The following is a 21,724-nucleotide window of genomic DNA, read 5'->3' on the forward strand; positions in this document are numbered from 1 at the left end:
CTTTATTTAGTCTTTAAATGCATTGGTAGAGCCGATTTTCTTCGTATCCTTACCAATTCGGATGCTCCATGCCTAATGACATAAAAGACCGCACACATGAGCGGCCTATTGTAGCATTCCGTTGCCATACCGCGCTGTATGTCGGTAGATCGCGCGTGTGTGGGCTAATATGAGACCGCACTGACTATTCAGAATAAGCAAGCAATCTGACGCATCACATGTGATGTGTGCCAATATAGCTGCACGTGGTTGTGTTGGTTTATTTCGTTTCCCTTTGCCTACGGGAAGCAAGGATTTTACGTTAGAATTTATCGTTATTCATGGACCACGAAACACTTTCATAAGTGACGTTCAAGGTGTAGTTGCCACTTATATTAAGAGGGCATAAATTGATAGTCTCAAATTTTTCAGTGCGCTGCATTTTGAAGATTCTGCTGTAAAAATTGCAATTTGTGGAATGTTCATACCGAGCGATTGTAGGCGCTTCAGTCTGGAACCGCGCCTCTGCTACGGTCGCAGGTTCGAATCCTGCCTCGGGCATGGATGTGTGTGATGTCTTTAGGTTAGTTAGGTTTAATTAGTTGTAAGTCTAGGGGACTGATGACCTCAGCCGTTAAGTCCCATAGTGCTCAGATCCATTTGAACAATTTTTCGATAGTCGTCTTCAGCTCTTGGTCATTGTTAAAAGCGCTGGCGGGAGAACAGGAGTTTCTTGAGGTGCAAGGATAGCAATAGCTGGGAGCAAAATCAGGACAGTATGCTAGATGACCAAACAGCTCCCAGCCGTACTGCACAAAACAGTCTCTGGGCGCCGGCCCGTAGCACTGTCATGGAGCAGCAAAACAACTGCAGTAAGTATTCCACACCTCTTGTTCTGAATGGTACATCGCAGTTGCCACACTGATTGACAGTAACAATCGGCGTTCACCCTTTCGCCTTCTGGGCAGGAAGTCAATGAGCAGAATGCTCTTCCTGTCCCAGAACACCGTGCGCATCACTGTCTGCATCGACACAGTCTGACTGAATTTCGTGTCGACCGGAGATCGACTGTGACGCCAATGCATTGACTGCTGCTCGGTTTCCACGTCTCATCGCCTGTGACGATCCTGCCGAGGAATTCGTTGCCGTCATCATGATTCCACTGCGGAAATATCAGTGCCGCTCCAAAGCGTTTCGTTTTGTGCTCGGGTGTCAGGTTTTTTGGCACCCACCCGGCACACAATTTCTTGAACAGGAGGTGCTTAGTGACAATTTCATGTAACAAGGATCGCGATGTCTGCGGAAAATGACTGCCAAGGGAAGGGACGGTTCTCCAGAGTGCGCTGCGGCACCAGCTCAACCAGGTGATCACCGATGAGGGACGGTCGCACATTGCGCTCTTCATCATGGACTCTTTGGCGACTGTGTGGAAAAAAGCGTACTCCAGCGACGCACCATCTGTTTGCTCATAATGTTCTGCCCGTAGATATGACAGAGCTGACGATGAATTTTGATGGTCGCATTGAGAAACCTTGTCGCTGAGCGAACCTCGCAGGGAGAACTATTAAATGACGCCATTTCGGGGCACTACTGCCGCGATATAGGCACCACGCTGGACCACTCCGGCCTGCATTTGTTGTCACGTCATAGATATGTTTCGCATGCGCCATTTTCCCGGCTAAATACGTCTGCTTTAAAGGAAACAACATCGGGAAACTTACTTTCTGGATGTACATCGTATGTGCGATCGCAGCGCGCTCCAGCGGCAGTTGTCAGCTAGCAAATCACAATGTTTACAAAATGAACGAGCTTAAACTTCCTACCTTGTCTCTATCAAAACGCACAATTCCGCCCTTGTCCATATGCTAGTCATGTTAAAACAAGACGGTGGTAAATATCTTACTACAAGTGGTGCAAGCTGTCTTGTAGGTAAAGCCAATCGAACAGGCTCAAATGTTCAAATGTGTGTGAAATCTTATGGGACTTAACTGATTAGGTCGTAAGTCCCTAAGCTTACACACTACTTAACCTAAATTATCCTAAGGACACACACACACACCCATGCCCAAGGGAGGACTCGAACCTCCGCCGGCACCAGCCGCACAGCCCATGACTGCAGCGTCCCAGCCCGCTCGGCTAATCCCGCGTGGCCAACAGGCTCACTCCTCAGAGACGGAGAGAGAGAGAGACAAAGAGCGCTTATATTTACGTAGCATCGAATATTATTGAGTATACTTCTATTAAAATAGTAAGAAGCTATCAGAACCTATTAGAAAACACGAAGGTTAGTAAATAAATATCTGAACTCAGTGAGACTCGCAAACCAGCAACAAATTACCTCTTACCTCACAATTCTGCGTTTCTACTGTTTACGCTACACCGACCGTACTTTGCATAATGCCATCTACTCAAAACATTAATCCAGTTATGTTATTAACAGACATTTAATTATAACAAATTGTACCAAGAACAATGGGTTCAAAATGGTTCAAATGGCTCTGAACAGTATGGGACTTAACTGCTGTGGTCATCAGTCCCCTAGAACTTAGAACTACTTAAACCTACGGTAGCAGGCTGGAATCCTGCCTAGGGCATGCATGTGTGTGATGTCCTTAGGTTAGTTAGGTTTAAGTAGTTCTAAGTTCTAGGGGACTGATGACCTCAGAAGTTAAGTCCCATAGTACTCAGAGCCATTTGAACCAACCTAACTAACCTAAGGACATCACACACATCCATGCCCGAGGCACGATTCGAGCCTGCGACCGTAGCGGTCGCGCGGTTCCAGACTGTAGCGCCTAGAACCGCTCGGCCACTCCGGCCGGCTACAGTGGGTTTTTGATGGATCTTCGATGTGCTGTTGACATGAAAGGGTATTGTTTCATAATAAGAAAATTACAATAATTCTTTAACCACCAAAATGACGTTTCCCGTTATTTAGTTAAAACAAATTGTACAATTAACGACGGTTTTTCGAGAGATCTTCGACTTGCTGGTGCTTAGTAACGGCATATATACGTTTTGGCTTCAGCTGAAAGCCAATATGGTTTCGCGCAGCTTTGATCTGCAAAGAGGCGGCGTCATGTGACGTAAGTAGCGTTCTTCCATCCCGTTGGTCTACGCTCAAACACACATTCAGAATATTGGCCATGTGCCGGCCGTGGTATTCGTCCTCTTCCTTCTCTCATCATCGTACAGCGCAAACAAGACTCTGCGCTATATACATAGCCATTAGTCACCCACATTCATCAGATACGCCGGGTGGTTATAATTAAAGTGCTGCTACCCATGGAGGCCCTGTGTGGGGTATAATTATTGTATGGCAGTGAAGCTTGATGGATATGCTAATGCGTTAGTGCAGAACCGATTTACTCCGGGAAACATATTGCTCCAGTTTTGGCCACCAGGTGCAAATCTAGCACTATAACATCTCGTCGAAGTCTCCGGTGCTCATATTGAACAAATTGTGTAAGTGGCGGTTAATACTAAAATCAACGTTATATCTTTCGTTCCTAATTCATTACATATGCAAACATTTGCATACGTCTTCCTTGCATTCACAGAGCCACACTTGCACCTGGTGGTGAAAATTGGAACTAATATTTTTTTTTTTTTCCAGAGTAAATCGGTTCTGGACAAACATATCAGAATATCCAACGAGTTTCGCTGCCATACAATAATTATAGCCCACATTCGATCTCTGTGAGTAGCTGCACATTAATTACGATCACCCGGTACTTACAACATAACTGTCAGACACCGTAGAGAAAGGGACCGTTTCCGATTAGGCTGCTGAACCTATCTTCGGGAAAACCAAACTGTATTGCCGCAGTAGCCCTTACTTCGCTTACAAAGAAATCCGCACGAAGTTAACGCCAGTGTTGCTCTTCGCTCGCCCTGTTTACGAACAGTAAGGGACGGTATGATGTATTGCTCGCCAGCCTCAACACCGGCTCGGGCCTAGAGATGCGAGACCCGCAAGGTGCTTCCCTGCAGAGAGCGGCCAGCAGCTGAAGTAAGCGCGTGCGGCGCTGTTTGTGTGTGGCCCGCCGCACATCTGGCGGCGAGTCGGCTGCCTATCTGCTCACGGCCGCCGCTTGCGTCATGCCATGCCAGATAACGCGCCCTGCGCAAATTCTCAATGGCACCAGCGATACCGCCGTCTCAGAGCATGCCTCGCCGGCACGCGAACCGTCAGGCTCGTAGCTACCTGCACATTTTCCCTGCACGCTTACCTACACTCGTCCAGATTCCTCAGGTAGAGTTGCTAATCGTGTGCAATAGTCAGAGAGTGGCAATTCTAATGTGCCTGATAATGGAAGCAAGACATCACAATAATTCAGACACTTGTGTGAAGAATTTGTCGTTGGGGAGAAGACTGAAGAGGGGTCCAATCGAACTCCTGAAGGCAGATGGTGAGTTACTGAATAAGAAATAGCCCTTCCGGTTCGGAAAGCGACATTAACAACCTGGAGACCAGTGTTCTAAGCCGATATTGTTTCATACTGCCATCCAACGATGCCTTACAACAGGAATTTCATAGCAGAATCTTGTGTCTCGCCCAGATAACGACATCGATTCCGCCATGGAAGATACCGAAGTTGTCAAGTCAGAAGCTGTGGGGTACGGCAGCTCACAATAGACGGCGCTGCCGGTGGATCACCTGGTCCTGCCACCTACAGGCCTCGATGCCCCTGTAAGCAGCGGCCAGAAGCTCGACGGAGATAGCGATGGTCGAGTGAAAATTGGACCAACGAGATGTATGGGACGTGCGGCGTACGCCACAGCACGTGACAATACAGGTCTCTAAGTTGCAGCGGCTGTGTCCACCGGGGAGCGACTTACTGTTCGTGACCACTCTAATACTTCATAGCTGCGCGTTTAAATAGACCCACGCTTTCCACAACATGTAGGAAAGTTAAGGATGATCTTGGGTACATGTTCTTTGTCATTCTAATTTTTCATCTGGCTCCAGAGGTAGGGATATACTGTACAAGGTGATCAAAAAGTCAGTATAAATTTGAAAACTGAACAAATCACGAAATAATGTAGATAGAGAGGTACAAATTGACACACATGCTTGGAATGACATGGGGTTTTATTAGAACAAAAAAAAAATACAAAAGTTCCAAAAATGTCCGACAGATGGCGCTTCATCTGATCAGAATAGCAATAATTAGTATAACAAAGTAAGACAAAGCAAAGATGATGTTCTTTACAGAAAATGCTCAATATGTCTACCATCATTCCTCAACAATAGCTGTAGTCGAGGAATAATGTTGTGAACAGCATTGTAAAGCATGTCCGGAGTTATGGTGAGGCATTGGCGTCGGATGTTGTCTTTCAGCATCCCTAGAGATGTCGGTCGACCACGATACACTTGCGACTTCAGCTAACCCCAAAGTCAATAATCGCACGGACTGAGGTCTGGGGACCTGGGAGGCCAAGAATGACGAAAGTTGCGGCTGAGCACACGATCATCACCAAACGACGCGCGCAAGAGATCTTTCACGCGTCTAGCAATATGGGGTCGAGCGCCATCCTGCATTGTGGTTCTAATAAAACCCCATGTCATTCCAAGCAGGTGTGTCAATTTTTACCTCTCCACCTACATTACTCCGTGGTTTATTAAGTTTTGAAATTTATACTGACTTTTTGATCAATCGGTATATCGGGCAAGGCGACTAATGTGACGACACAAGTTTGTTGTGTGGCTCGCATTTCCCGCGGGCCTGAATGAAGACTATAAACGTCATCAGGTTACACGACATTAGAACCTGGCTGCATGTTACTGGACTGAGCTATAGATTCCTGTACGGATTGTTTGTTGCTAGGCTGACAACGATTTTGCGAGGACTTACTGACTTTTTCGCATCATTCTTCCACAATTAAATTTCCTCACACACCCCGCCCAAATTCAGTAAGGTTTCAGTGAGCTGTAACTTTTTTGTGATTCAGACTGAAATTTTCACTCTGCAGTGGTATGTGTGCTGATATGCTTCCAAACTTCACCCAGGAGTGCAAGTGCCGGAAGTTTCCTATGAGCTTTTGTGAGGTTTGGAAGGTAAAAGATGAGGCCTGACAGAAGCATAGCTGTGAGGACATTTCGTGACTCGTACTTGGATAGCTTAGATGGTAGAGCACATGCCCGCGAGAGGCACACAGTTTCATTGCCATTCTGAAGTTGATGATACGTCAAATTGAAACTTGTCGCTGATTTTTAAAGGCCGAGCGGTGCTCCCGGCGCTGCGGCCGTGTGGCGCGGTGAGTCGATCAGCGTTATCGGCGATAAGCGGGCGCGCAGCCGGCGTCCAGATGTGCGTGTCTGGCGGCAGGTGGCCCCGACACGCCGCCGCTGTTTATATTTGCCCTGCCGCATCGCCTCGCCCAGCTCGCCTCGCTGCCTTTTATTTCTGGCGCACACCGCCGTGCCATCACCTTGTCGCGCTGCCGATCGCTCCAGACTTCGTGCCAATCGGTACTGAGCCAGCCGCACCGTGCGACAATAATAGATGGCACCGAGGCGTCGAGTTGCTCGAGCGGCTACGATCGGAATACCCGAGAATCCAAACCCGGGCTGTTGCGAAATTTTCCGACGGCGTTCAGCGGGGCTTGTAGCGGTTCCGAGCTCTTCGCTCTCGAAGAATGGTAAGCATCTCTCCTCTGTGAATTCCTTTTCCACGCTTTTATTTTGGGACTCTACACCCAATAGGCGCTGTGACGAGTAGAAATTGACCACTTATTCAGTTCGGAGATTCGTTCGCTACAGTTTCTGATCAGCTCGTTCTTGACCGAATGTCGAATCCTTCTCTTTCTTTCTTGCCTCTACCTTTCTTCCTTTCTATTCATGCTGAGCAGAAACAAGATGGCCACAAATTTACTGTGGAAAAACTGATCACTTCACCTAAATGGTAGGACAGCTCCTTTACCATTTTCACGCGCGCTTGCCTACACTTGCGATACTATCCGAGCTACTGTCCATATGTTATTACCTCGAAGTCGACTGGGAATTACCCTCGTAACCCCACCCCCTGCCCACAATAACAACAGATGTACTAACCCACACTAGCATGCTCGACTCGAGGTGCAGTTCCTGATCATCACGAATAAAGACTAGTTTTTGAAGTTCCGTCTACAACGAGATCACTATAGACGCAGCGCAGTCTCTCTGTTCGCTACAATGGGGAAAGAAACCTGCCGTACTTTTTTAAAGGAACCATCCCGGCTTGCGCCTTACCCGATTTAGGGAAATCACGGAGAACCTAGATCTGAATGACCAAACGAGAATTAGGACAGCCGTTCTTGTGAACACATGTTATACAATTCCGATGTTTTATCACTGGGCCTCACTCGGTCTTGATCATCTAACTGTATCGGGAAGTCGTGGGTTACACTAAAAATTTATCCAGCATGATGCCATGCGGATGGAAAGGTTCAACGAAGTGGGCAACTATGATTAGTATCGGGAGTACTCCCGTCTACATCTACGTCTACATGATTACTCTGACATTCACAATTAAGTGACTGGCAGAGGTTTCGTCGAATAGCTTTCTTTTGAGCTACTTCTCTACCGTTCCAATCTCGAGCAGCGCGGCAAAAAAAGTTACACTTAAATTTTCCTTGCGATCTCTGATTTCTCTTATTTTATTATGATGGTCATGTCTGCCTATGTAGGTGGGTGCCAACAACATATTTTCACACGCTGAGGAGAAGTTGGTGATTGAAACATAAGATAATGCCACAGCAAAAAACCCCTTTTAATGACTCTCACCCCAATTCATTGGCTCTCTTTCCCCTATTTAGCGATAATACAAAACGAGCTGCCCTTCTGTGAACTTTTTCGATGCATGCCAAAAATTTTCGAGGCTGTTTAATAAAAAATAGAGAAAACTTAAGACGGTGGTTTTAATGCTTCAGGTGTTCTACTAGTGTCCCGTGCTCGAGCACAAAGCACAGGAAGTTCATACAATCGTGAGAAATTGTCAGAAACGTCCTTCGTTCTGATGTTGTGCAACATTCATGACACATTCTCACATTCTTCGGTCTTGGCGAACCATCAGAGAGCCACTTTGCACTTTATCGTTTAGTGGTAGTTTCGTGTTGATAACAAATTTCTCAGAAAATAATTACCTGCTTTTTGCATCCAGTTAAGTCGTGGCAGACGTCCACGCGTCGTTTTAGTTCGAGAGTCAAGGTGTGCGGATCAAACTTTGCTCACTCTTTTCTCTTCTTCATAACATTCTGAAGAATACAACGTTGACAACCTACGGCCGCGCGTCCACTGCTTGACAGTGCCTCCTCTCAACTGGCTGATCGGTTGCACACCTGTTATTTACCGTTGATAGTTCAAGCTACTACCGTAGTCACTGCGCTGACGTCGCTTGTGAGAGAGGAATAAAGTCAGTTTCGGGACTTCCTGGTCGTACTGTGAAGGCGACATGCCGGCTCAAGAGTTCGTCCTATCTCTTCTCTTTATCATTGCCATTAACAACTCAAATACAACAGTACACTCTACACGTACTTATCACATAAATGGCCCTTTAGGTTTAGATGGTGCAGTCTCACGCACTCCAGCACTCCCATTGATATTTCGTGGGTACATATCTCTCTATCTTTCGACTCCCACTTACCACGGAAGCTTTTCGTGGTTCTGTCAAGGATTATCTCATGCTAGATAACGCAGGTTGCTGCAGTACTCCGTGCAGATGTGACCAGTAGTATGTTGGCCAGACAACGCGAACTATTTGTCTGATATGTGCCCAATATCCACGGTACACCCATCATTTACAGCTGTGTTGGATCATCATATCTATATTGGGCACTCCATACACAACGAGAATGAAACAATATTGACGACCTCTTTCTTTCTGGACCATGTTGTTTAATAGGCCCTGGAATAATTTATTCTGCTGAAATGGTGGTATTCGCCAGAACAAATGTTTTGATGAGACACTTCCCTCGAATGACTCTGAAAGAGATTGCGATGGCGACGCCTCAATAGAAGATTTTAAATCTCAGTGTGGTTCGAGTTTCTAACGGCAGGATCCGTTATACGTCAAGTTAGAGGCTTTGTGTACTGAACTTCCTTACCGCCCAGCTAACGAGACTGAAATACTAAATATGTGGCTGTATGTCCAGTGACTCGGCATGCCGGTTGGAAATGTGGTCTGTCAGTTGACCTATTCGGAGTCAACCGCAAAGATATTTATTTCAATGGTAACTGCTTTCGGTCAGTTTTTTTACCCTGGTGCCATGATGGTAGGTGGTGGCGGTTGTTCAACTCCACGAATGTCAACTGAGGATGGTCAAAATCTGACCCAAACGGCTTACCATCGAAATTAATGTTTTTGCGGTCGAGACTGTTTGTGACCGTTTTTGGAAGTAGAGTTGTATGACTGCTCGCCCAAACTTAATATATCCACAAGGGGTACAGCGACAACGCTGGGACACTCTACATTGCGCGTTCAAGCGCAGCGACATATCGTCCATAGCGTGGCGTGTCTGCCTTGAACGTACCGCGCCAGTATGCAGGTGCAGTGAGATTCGAATCCTGGTTCACCAATCCTGGTTTAGGGTTGCCTGTATCACTTCCGATGGATGCAGTAAAGTGGTTCACGCCAAAAGCCCATTTTGTTCCCTATCTGCGCCCAACTGAGCTACCTCATCATTTTGATTTAGCTCGATGTTGGCGCTACGTTAAAATCTTTCTTCTATCGTCGCGTTCGTCTGAGCTCAGAGAATATTGCTTTTATGTATGCACTTAAAACTGAGACAGGTGACAGTGCTAGCAATGGAGCTTATGTAAAGCATGTCAGGGTGGAGGGGAGGGGGGCGGATACAAATGCAGTCGTTATCGTAATGCGGAAACATACCAATGTATCTGACACCCAAAAGGGCATGATCATTGGTTTTGGGGTCAAAATGTCTAAGTTTGTAAACTGTTGGCATGTCGCCGTGGTTAAAATATACTGTGCATGGAAAATGTCGCTATCCAAAACCGGCGCCGAGGCACAACGGACCATAGATGACACGCAAACACCCTGCCGAAGAGGGAGCATTATAGTGTGCGGAATATTTTCTGGAGTGATCTCGTCGTTCTCTAAGGCACAATGGGTCAAGAGAAGTTTGCATTTATCCTTGGGGACCACGTGCACCATCCCTACATAAAGGTTGTTTTCCGTCAGCGCGATGGCATTTACCAACAGGACAATGTAACGTGACGCACAGCTCGCAGTGCACGTGCGTCGTTCGAAGAGCACCAATATGAGTTTACCGACTACCTGGCACCAGCCCCGGATTTAAGCTGAATGGAGAATCTGCGGGACCACCTCGATCGAACTCTTCGCGCCATAGGACATCTAACGAGGAACCTACAACAGCTGGCCACGGCAATAGCTCTGAGCATTATGGGACTTAACTTCTGAGGTCATCAGCCCCCAGAACTTAGAACTACTTGAACCTAACTAACCTAAGGACATCACACACATACACGCCCGAGGCAAGATTCGAACCTGCGACCGTAGCGGTCGTGCGGTTCCAGACTGTAGCGCCACGGTCTCAGCATGGATCCACATCTCTGTCGGTACCTTCCATAACCGTACTGATGCTCTTCCTGCACGTCTTGCACTGGTCCGCATTGCGTAGGTGTTTCTTTATACAGGCTTTCAAAAGGTGGTCACATTAATGTGACTGAATAGTGCACGCAATTTCTTTATCACGTAAGATTCTACTTTTGCATGAATAATGAGCCTGCCACTGGGTGTTACAGGTATCACCTGTCTGAAAACATGACACACACACACACACACAAACACAAACAGGAATGCCACAGCTGTGGCGGGTTGCAGCCTACTGGGGGAGAGCGGCCTGTGTGGCGTTATTCTTTTGCGACATCGTCGTCGTCAACGGATAAGTGTGGAGGGACCTGCGAGCTTAAGTAGCAATACCAAACCTCCACAGGGAAAAGAAAAAAAAATGCCCTTAAAATACTCTAAGTTGAACTCTGTGGTTATGTCTAAAACGTTTAACATAGCTGCTAAGGTTCAGTGACCGTGTCAGAATTATATTAGAACAAATAAGCCCTCGGTCACAAATTTGCGACCGAGGGCTTATTTGTTCTAACATAATTCTGTGATGTCTTCTTTATCGAAACCGCACACGGAGCGAGTTTCCGTTGTGGCTGGATACCGATGGGTCAGCTGGCATTGCGGAGTGACGGCATGTTCCCTGTTGGACGCCACCGCTCTGGGCGCTGTTACTGTGGCGGTGCTTACTACGTGGCGAATGTTCTGCGTCTGGCGGTAGCCTGTGTTTCGGTTGCGTCTTCTGTTGTGAGCTAGACTGTGGACGCTCGTGTATCAATCCCTTTAATGCGGAGAGTGAGTGTCGTATGACCTCGCTGAACAGCTGCGCTCGCGCCTGTGTGTGTGTGTGTGTGTGTGGGGGGGGGGGGGGGGGGGGGCTTAGTAGGGCGATCCAAGAGAACAGCACATCAGCGCAGTGCACCGCGTCGAAGGAAGATGTGCTTCGTCACTTTCCATGCTTCGTATTGTAGGAGGAAGTCCAGCTGTGAGGGCGACTGGTGAGCGCCTCCGTAGCTCATTCTGCAGAGCTTTGGGCCACGAAAGGCACAGGTTCCGGTTTCGAAACCCGGCCCGGAACTCTGCTAGATGTTATCAGCGCGCACTCCACTACAGAGTGAAAATTCATTCCGGAACTATTGCTGGGTTTTGGTTTGGTAAGGAGCCTGTAGAGGCACTGTGACTCTCAGCCCGGACATGTTAGGACGCAGCGGGAAAGCTGAAGGGGACGTACGTAGGCGGCAGCGATTAGCCCCGCCGAGCGCGCCAGCTGCTGCGCTGCGCGGCCAACAGGGCGTTACGCAAGCGCGGCGCCGGCGCCGGCGCCTCTGGCTGCCCGACCCCCCTCCCACTACTCTCCCCTCTCCCCCAATCCACTATCGCACCCTCCCCACCCCGGCCGCCATGCTCCTGCTTCTTGTCCGTGGCTCGTCGTGACTCAGCGACAGTAAGCAGAACGGGACTGCCGCGGGCCACCAGCGGTCGCGTCTCTATCACACCCGATGGTAGCGACGCACGGGCCGAACGATTCCGAGGGCAACCGAACAGCTACGATTTACGAAACGACGCGGCAGACTTGCCTGGACCACGTCTGCCGCTGCCAGCTCTGTTCGTGTTGCCGATAAATTTCTTGCTTGTGGTGTACTCGAAGTAATGCGAAACTCGTTACCTAACTCTGAGCTGGAAACGAGTTATTTGCTAACGAGACAAGATTTATTTAATGTCGTACACAAGGAGCTGGAAAACTCAGACTTATCAAAAATGCGAAGGAGGAATTTTGGAGTGTGTTAATCACTGTATTGATGGAATACACCGTTTCTTAATCTGTAACTTTAAACTTACCACAGTAAGAGGTATAGGATGTTACGTGGCAAGAATTTCCCTGTGTGCCCGTAATATCCAGAAGAAATGTCCTAGCGCAGCCGTTATTTTTCGAGTTCGCAGTGGGTGACGTTCGGAAACTTTCACAAAATTTTTCAGGTCACACTTGGCGTACGTTCCTGCATTTTATTACAGATGCAGTCATCTACAGTTTTTACGAGTGTTGCGTACTCTGTAATGCTTCCGAAAGGAAGTGCGAATGTGTCCGAACTTGGTGACGTGCGACAAGCACATTACTGACCCCGTTACACTTTGAGAAATATTGTGCTCTAAGTACAACATTTGCTCATAAGTAAAATTGTGTCCCAGGTTGGGAAACGACAAGTAAAAATATTTGGGAGTAGCAGTGTTACTAAGTGGAAAGACCAGATAGACTATGTTATGGGTAGAGTTTTAAAACTACCATTGGGCACCGTAGACCATGGAAGCGGAAATGAGCGTTTGGCGTCGTTGGGCGGGAGGCCCCTAACGGGGCAGGTCCGGCCGCCTTGGTGCAGGTCTTACTACATCCGACGCCACATCGGGCGACCTGCGCGCGGGATGTGGATGAAATGATGATGAAGACAACAGAACACGCAGTCCCTGAGCGGAGAAAAGCCCCGACCCAGCCGGGAATCGAACCCGGGCCCTTAAGAAGGCAGTTCGTCGCGCTGACCACTCAGCTATCGGGGCGGATTCCGTAGACTATTATAAGTAAGCACAGATTATGGTAGTTTTCTTAGTAGCTTCGGTCATTTGAGGTCGTATTCGCAGTATCTGTATGCTAGATGTGCAGCATACCTATCGGGCGTTACCTCATAACGAATGCTTTGTGTACGTGATTATTGCCTTACGAGATTCCCCTAGAAATCGGAAGCCGTGAACCGTCTAGCAAATGAGTGGGGCTATATAAATGGCCAAGTAACATACGGAACATTTTTGTTCTACGTAGTTATCCTCCTGTCTCTGTTACTTAAAAACAAAAGTGAAAATATCAGTGTTTAGTTTAGTTTTATTCGAAAATTGTTGATTTGTAACATGAAAAGGAGGGATGCTGCAGTAAAAATAAAGAAAACAATACAGATTTGTCATGTAGCGCCAGGAAACGTAATTTACTTAAAGACAGACGAAATATAGAAACGCAGAACAAAAATATATCAAACGCCACTTCATTACTTCGTCGATGTATATAAGACACGTTTTGTTACTCATAAATTGCTTTCGCTTTTTTTTTACTTTAGTCATGGTGCAACTCCCCCTATTGAGTACAAAAACAAGTTTCGCATATAAACTGTACTTGCGTCAAAGGTTACATAAAAGCGCAGAAGTTACGCGTTCAACCAATTTTCATTACTTATAAAATGCAATTTGTATTCTGTAATTAGATCACACTAAGTGATATTAAGTTCTGAACGACCGAACAAAAAAAGAAGGGGAAGTCGTTGGTTCAGAGTTCCTCTCTTACACATTCATTTATTCCTTTCCCTACCAATGCTATCAATACTACCGATAATCCTACCATTTACTACCGAATCGTAGTATTGGTAGACCGATACGTTGTAGGTAATGTAAATGGCATATCAAGATTCCTTACCAGGATATTGGAAAAGTGGAGTTTGCCTACAAAAGAGTTTACGTACAAAACACTCGTATGGATCGTGCTTGAATATCGCTCAACTGTACTGGACCAATGCCAGATCGGACCAGCAGGCGACATTGAGCGTTTACAGATAAGGGCGGTTCGAACGATCGCAGGCTTGTTTTAGTGACAAGTAATCGTAACAGAACTCTTCAGAAGTGTTAACTGGCAGGTATGTGAGGAAAGATAGCGGAAAATTAGCGCAATCCGCGAAGCAAACTTTAAACTTCAAGCCACCCACTTCAGTGATTCGCAGAGTACAGGTTTGGAGAAGTAGGATAGTGCACTACCATTTCTGGATGGAAAGTGGAGGAGCCCGTGACGAGTAGAAACTCTGAAGCTGTCTGTGAGACTTGCGTGTATTGCTTGATTGGTAACGCGTTGCTCGCGAATGAAAGCGATCCAAGTTCTGTTCGTAATCACAGCCCAATACACAGCCTTAAATTGTCACACACAATCTGATACGTTGTGTTTTCACTCGCTTCAGTTCAGATGAGTAACACGTCTTACAGCTTGTGGTTATGTGAAAGATCAACAAATTTTAACATAAAATAAGCAAACTAAAAGCTTTCACAGAACAACATAACCTTAGGATTATATCTAGAACAGTATGATAGGCTACTGTAACAGTATCACTATGTTCGTTGTTTAGAAATTTGGATTCTTCGCAATGTATGAATTAACTAGGCTGGGCAGTAACCTCTGTGCTTGGACGTAAAATAGAAAACGCAAGACAGATAGAAGAAAAATAAAGGCTGGTGTAATAAAAGCACAGAAAAATGATGACGGGACGGAAACTGAAGCACACTTTGCGACGTACACTACACATAAACAGGCGAATATAAAAGAACGCGTCTTTCTCTCTGGTGCCAAGTTTATGACGTAATGAAATTTCGCGACAGATGAAACTGTCTACTTGACTATGACTTGAAACTAGATGTTTCCCTTATATGGGAACCCGTAATCTTGAAATTACCAGTATCTAAACAGTATTTTTCTTACTTTCACAGGACAAGAGTGGGTCGAATAAACATTGGGAGGGGCTGCTCACAGGTTGTGGCGTTCTCTTAGTTGCTCGACACTAGTGATTTCTAGCTAGGAAGCATAACGACGATCGCGATGATGGAGGTCTTAGCTGTGAACGTGTACCTACCTCGTCACAGCGGAGCGGCGGCAGCGCAGGTGGCTGATTACCCAGTATTTATGCGCTGTTTGCTGATGAGGCCGGCGGCGCTCCCGGCATATGAGGGATGCCTTTTACGGAAGCGTACGCGGTTAACTGCTGCAGTCGGGCTTTCTGGAAGATGACGGTATGATCACACGATCACCGCTTCCCGACCCACGTCTCTGAGGTGAACGTCAAACCGCGCTGTGCGTGTAACTTCGTTAAAAGTGATGTCAGATCGCAAAATTTTGTCCCTGGCCCTGAACTTTAAGCAAGACTGCCAATATTTGTGCCTTTGAAATATTGGATGTCGCATGTAGCTCGGATGGTACCTTACACTGTACATTACCTCCATCTCGCCTTTCGTCCTCCCTCTTTCTCTGTCGCACACCTTCCGCCGTAACTAGTTGGGCAACTCCTGTTTGCTGTCAAGGACCCGATGAATGTATCTCTCGTACAGCACCCTGTGTAAAGATGAAAGAGTGTTTTACTTATGTTCATTTAATTAATTACTTACATATAACTTTGAAGTTTCTTCCAATTCCTTTCAGAGACAGAGCGTGTGAAGAATCACTGCTAATACATGTTTGCGTAGGCTGTTACTGGTCGAATTCATTCTTCACGGTATCTATGCGACACATATGTACGTGGGTTGGGGAACATAGCCCGCCAGTTTCGAGACTGGATTAATAAAGAATAGATAAAAGTTAAGACCCTGGTTTTAATGCTTCTTGTATTCCACATAGTCTCCTCGCAAAGAATGTTCATGCAGCCAAGTGAAACTGTCGAAAACGCCCCTCTCTTGGAAGTTGTTCATCTCGTACGTCGCATTCCACACCTTCTTCGGTCGTAGCGAACCATTAGAGATCCATTTTGCTCTTTGTCTTTCGTTTCGTAGTATTATGATTACACATGTCTCGTCACCTTCATTACTTTTCCGAAAAGAATTATCTGCGTCATGCGATTCATTGAAGTCGTGGCAGACGCCAACGCGTCGCTGTTTTTGTTCGTCGGTGAAGGTGTCTGGAACAAACTTTGCACACACTATTCTCTTCTTCACAATATTCTGGAGAATATCTTTAACATTTAATTTACAGATGTTCATTTCGCTGATCCGTTGCCGTTTGAAACACGACAACGCTGACACACTACGGACGCATGTCTGCTCCTGAACACTGCCTGCACATGACTGACTGGTCGAATGCCCATCTGTTGTTTATAGTTCATAGGTCGAGCTTCCACAGGCTGCATTCATGTCGCGTTTACGCAGGAGTAAAATCATTCCCGGAACTCTTCGGGTGGACAATTTACATATTGTCTCCACGAAACCAGCTTTTAGAATCTTCTAAATACGTCATAGTTAAATTTTGGAGGTGTTCTCTCTAACTGTCTGCCTTTTGTGTTACCCTTTGTAAACGATCGATGTCGCGAAACACATGTGGCTCACACAGATTTGAACAATATTTCAGTGTAGACCGCGTAAGTCTTTTGTAAGCAGTCTCTTTCGAAGACTAGAGTACAGACTAAATCAAAGTTTGCCATTTTCCTTGTTTAAATCTAGGTCCACGAATTCGTTTAATATTCTGTCTCCGCCTTTTGGTACACCAAAATATTTACTTAATACGACGGTCTACTTGTGTCTGTGTCAAAGGGTACAAAATTTTTAAGTCTTCTCAAATGTATAGTTTTACATTTCTTTGCAGAACTAGTTGCGAATTGTTGAACCAGTATTATATTGTAGTAAGATATAACTGAATACTGCTCGAATTTTTACCGCATTTCAGTTGTAAATTTTGTGCTTTGTGGTCATATCATATACATTCTTAAATAAATAGATGTATACTTGTATCCAGAATTCTGTTTAGAAGTGAAACCAAAAACGTTCATAAACCCCAAGTCGGTTTGAACGCCACAGTGCTTAACTAGGCACGATCCCACTTGGGATAATGCCCTGCTGTCCTCCTTCGACCTTACAACTGACTTAGCCATTTATAGATGACCTGCTGTTTAACGAGGACACCGAACCACGATGCAGTTCGGCATTAAGATTAGTAGAGACGAAAGAGGTGACAAATGACGGATAAAAATCCTATGACTGACGGGGGATCAAACTCAAGACCTTCAGACCAGTACATGTGGCAGTTTAACACTGTACCACCGAGAGTCGCTCTTAAATAAAGCGTCTAAAATCTTTTAGATCAAATTGAAACAGATGATAGTGGGTTCGCAACAGATTACACTGAGATAGGGAGTTAACGGTCGGAAATGCATATTTGTTGTATTATGGACATACACAGTGTACGTCGCATAACACTGTAGCTCGCAGATGAGGCCGCCTTCACCCGTAATGCTGCTTTCAACAACCGCAACAGCCATGTATGGAGTAAGAACAGGCCGGCCGCGGTGGTCTCGCGGTTCTAGGCGCGCAGTCCGGAACCGTGCGACTGCTACGGTCGCAGGTTCGAATCCTGCCTCGGGCATGGATGTGTGTGATGTCCTTAGGTTAGTAAGGTTTAAGTAGTTCTAGGGGACTAATGACCACAGCACTTGAGTCCCATAGTGCTCAGAGCCATTAGTAACAACAGTCTCCACGCCACCCTCATCGGTGGCCACCAGCAACGATTCTCTGTCAATGTATGAGCGGGCATTGTCCAAGATCTTCTAATAGGACCTTATTCACTACCTGCCCGTTTGACTGGTCCCCGTTACTAGGTGTTCGAGATGTGGGCCACAGTTCTTGGAGACAGTACCCCTTATCGTACGTGAAAGGTTGTGGTTTCAAAAGTACAGAGCAGCAACCCACTTCGTTTTAATGTCCGCGAGCACCTGAACAATACGTACGGTGTCGTTGGTTTGGAAAGGAACGTCGTGCCCCACGGGCACCGCGATCGCCGTAACTCACACCTCTTGATTTTCTTCAAAAGATGGTTCAATTGGCTCTGAGCACTATGAGACTTAACTTCTGAGATCATCAGTCCCCTAGAACTTAGAACTACTCAAACCTAACTATCCTAAGGACATCACACACATCCATGCCCGAGACAGGATTCGAAACTGCGACCGTAGCGGTCGCGGGGTTCCGGACTGTAGCACCTAGAACCGCTCGGCCACCGCGGCCGACTCTGGATTTTTTCGTCTGGGGATCCCTCTAGACGTTGGTATATGAAATTGCCGTAGAAATGGATGAAGACATGCTTGCTAGGGACCAAGCTGCCTATCTCCTGGTACAACGGACATCAGGGATCTTTGAGGGAGCGTGCGGCGGAACTTCATGCGGCGTTGCCATGCGTTCATTGAGACTGGCGATCGTCACTTCGAACAGTTACTACGAGCTACTTTGTTGTTATGTGGCGTACGCTGTGTGTGTCCATAACATAACAAAAATATGCATTTCCGACCATTGGTTCCATATCTGAATATAATCGTTCGTTTGAACCAAAACGTTTGATGTCTCAAATCATAGCAGTGTATAAATATGCCTGATATCGTTGACGGTAGAAAGCGCTGTCTGTACGTCTGAATGTGCAGTATGAGAGGGTCGCGTACTGTTGCTCGTAGTCATCGATACAAAGCAGCAGCTTACAGTGGGGTTACAGAACCTGCAGGCTCGATGCTCATGGGCGAATATCATCCGCGCGTCAGTGACCACATCGCGGCATCGCAGCCATAGTCGTGCAGCAGTGCTAGACTAGAGGTCAACGGATACGGACGTAGATAGAAGAAAGCAGGCAGTGTTTGCTTATTAAGTTTATGTGGATATTAAGGAACGCAGCGGCTGGCTGTGGACTCACCCACTGCATAGCTCACGGATACAGAAACGAGTCTTCGCTTCACTTTGATGAGTTAACAGTAAAGCTGCAATCACCATCAAAGAAGAGACTACGCGATGAGTCTTTCTATACCACCTAATCTAATTTTTCTTGAGACCATGCACCGTAATTTTCCCCTCCTCCAAGAAACAGATCTTTAACTACCGTATAAGTCGTGCCCGGAGATATGTGGAGCGCGCATTTGGAATGTTAACTATTAAATGGAGAATATTTCGCAGACCTATCAGTGTTAAACTGGACTTTACGATTTGCATAATCAAATATTGCTGTGTTCTTCACAGCTACTACCGTTCAAGGGATGGTTTTAACATCTGAGTCACCGAGGGCACAGATGATAGTGCGACTGCAGGGACTTACTCCTTGCACGCTCCCCGTGAGACCCACATTCCCAACCTAATGTCCACACACTACATTCGTAGTGCTCCTACCCATTACAATCACTACTCGCGGCCTCGGTGGTTCAGATGGCTAGAGCGTCTGTCAGGTAAGCAGGAGGTCCCGGATTCGAGTCCCGGTCGGGGCACACATTTTCAACTGTCCCTGATGTATGTCGCCTGTCGGCAGCTTAGGGTCTTGATTTAATTATCACTTCAGTTTTGGTTTAATCCTATTATGTTCGGTAATAGCAATTTCAAGTAGAAGGCAGAAAACTTGTTGAGAAAAGTGCTACATGACGTTCAATAAACCTCAGAAATTTTGAAACACATTGCTGCGCTTTTCTGCCCCGTCCCTAGCGAGAGTGCAGAGAAATATGCACACACTCTGAGACAGGCAGGTAGTCATTATTCTCGCATTGCACCCGAAGGGAAATGGGGGAGGTACCTCCACATACAAACAAAAACAAATATCTGATGCTACAGAGTAAGCATTGATTCATGGCGCGCGATTAACGATGCCTCCAGAAGCGAGGGCCAAGTTGCCTTACATGGCCCTGTCCGAGAGCGGCGATTTGTCTCCCTTCTTATATAAGACTGCTGCCCAATTAATAACACGCCCGTGGCGTTTCTGATCGTGTGTGCTCAGAAGCCAGACATCCCATCGAAACAGATTACAACAATTGGCTAACGTGACCAATACCCAGGCGTTTATTGCTTTACTACCTCCTTCACACACGTTATTACGAAGAGAGAAACAACTTCTCTGTATAATCGCTCAGCGACATTACTTTTCTTGTTAATAAAACTACACCCTCGTCCAAATTTCTGAAATTTCCTTGCTCTGAAATGCTGATGCGACTCAGAATAAACGTAATATCGTCTTTTCTTTCGCTCCCATATATCCCCAGTAATGACTGACATGTCGGTAGAAAGCAGAAATAACGCAACCCAAAGATCAGCTGATAAATCTTTATTTTTTCTAGATCGCAAAAAGAACCCTTCCACTTCTGGTGACCGCATGGGCAAGATCAGTATTAAGAAATCTGTACAAACTAGTCGGGCCGTCAGTTTAGGGCATTATTGGATCAAATTCCAAGGCAATATGCGACACCGATTACGAATTTACAAAGAATCACATTTAGTGGTTGCAATGATATCCTACCCTGTCCGAAAATTCAGTGTAGTAAATAAGCTGATAAATGGGCTTATCGTTGTTCGCCAAGCTCTTTGCTTGTGAGGGGGAAACTACAGTGACTGTGAGAGTAGCGGTCACTGTACTAGGTGTCGGATAAATGACGCTAACTTCAGTTCTGGTAACACTCCTCTACGTGTGCCTGATATATCGTGGATTGCGGAAGCATGCTACTTTCACCCTTTTTTTCATTTACACTCTGTTCTTGTTCGAGATGCACTCCACTCATTTCAACACATGCTGCATCGATTTTCTTACTCTGACCAGCGCTCTACGTGCATCGCCATTCTGACAGGTTCTTTAGTAAACTCCTCCACACTTGAGTATCATAAACCGTATTAGCTTGGTATGTTCTTACTGGCAGGCGAGATGGACACATCGAAGTCCCACGACTACAAATTATATCTGCCGATTGGGCTACCCGTGTACCCCACTTATGATATGCAACGTGGCGTGTTGTGTCTCAGGTTAACACATTAGCAGTGAAGTGCAGATTCTCGTAAATTATCCATATAAATTTCTCTTTTTGCAGTGACATCTGCGCGCGTCCCTCTTCATTCTAGAAGTCAACACCATGTTACATACGTTGTAATTGCACGATATCTGGCATGCCAAGTTCTCTGGTAAGCTGACAAATTAATTAACTGCGGGTTTGCCGGCCGGCGTGGTCGTGCGGTTAAAAGGCGCTTCAGTCTGGAACCGCGTGACCGCTACGGTCGCAAGTTCGTATCCTGCCTCGGGCATGGACGTGTGTGATGTCCTTAGGTTAGTTAGGTTTAGGTAGTTCTAAGTTCTAGGGGACTGATGACCACAGATGTTAAGTCCCGTAGTGCTCAGAGCCATTTGAACCATTTGAAGTGTGGGTTGACACTGCGTGGTCTCCAATTCAGCCACGCTTACGTGATCCGATGTCCCTACCCATGCGTTTTATGCAACCCGCAACACCTTCAAATAGCACGCACGAGATTTTCATGTTCTTTCGCCTGGTACGTGAAACCTCTTAGTCCTGTAGAAGAAAATGAACAGATTTTTTTTGCCAGAATTTATTGTGGTAAAATTTTGTATTGGGACACATTTTCGCTAGGGGCCATAGGTTTCGCATTAT

The 21,724-nt window shown here is 46.3% G+C and overlaps 1 protein-coding gene across 2 annotated transcripts in view; it reads left to right on the forward strand.

Annotated features, from left to right (window-relative positions):
- Positions 1–21,724, forward strand: part of LOC126334931 (transcription factor ATOH8) — a 147,664-nt gene that overhangs the window by 114,887 nt on the left and 11,053 nt on the right. The window lies entirely within an intron of this gene.

Source organism: Schistocerca gregaria, chromosome 2 (genome assembly GCF_023897955.1).
Source record: "Schistocerca gregaria isolate iqSchGreg1 chromosome 2, iqSchGreg1.2, whole genome shotgun sequence".
NCBI lineage: Eukaryota > Metazoa > Arthropoda > Insecta > Orthoptera > Acrididae > Schistocerca > Schistocerca gregaria.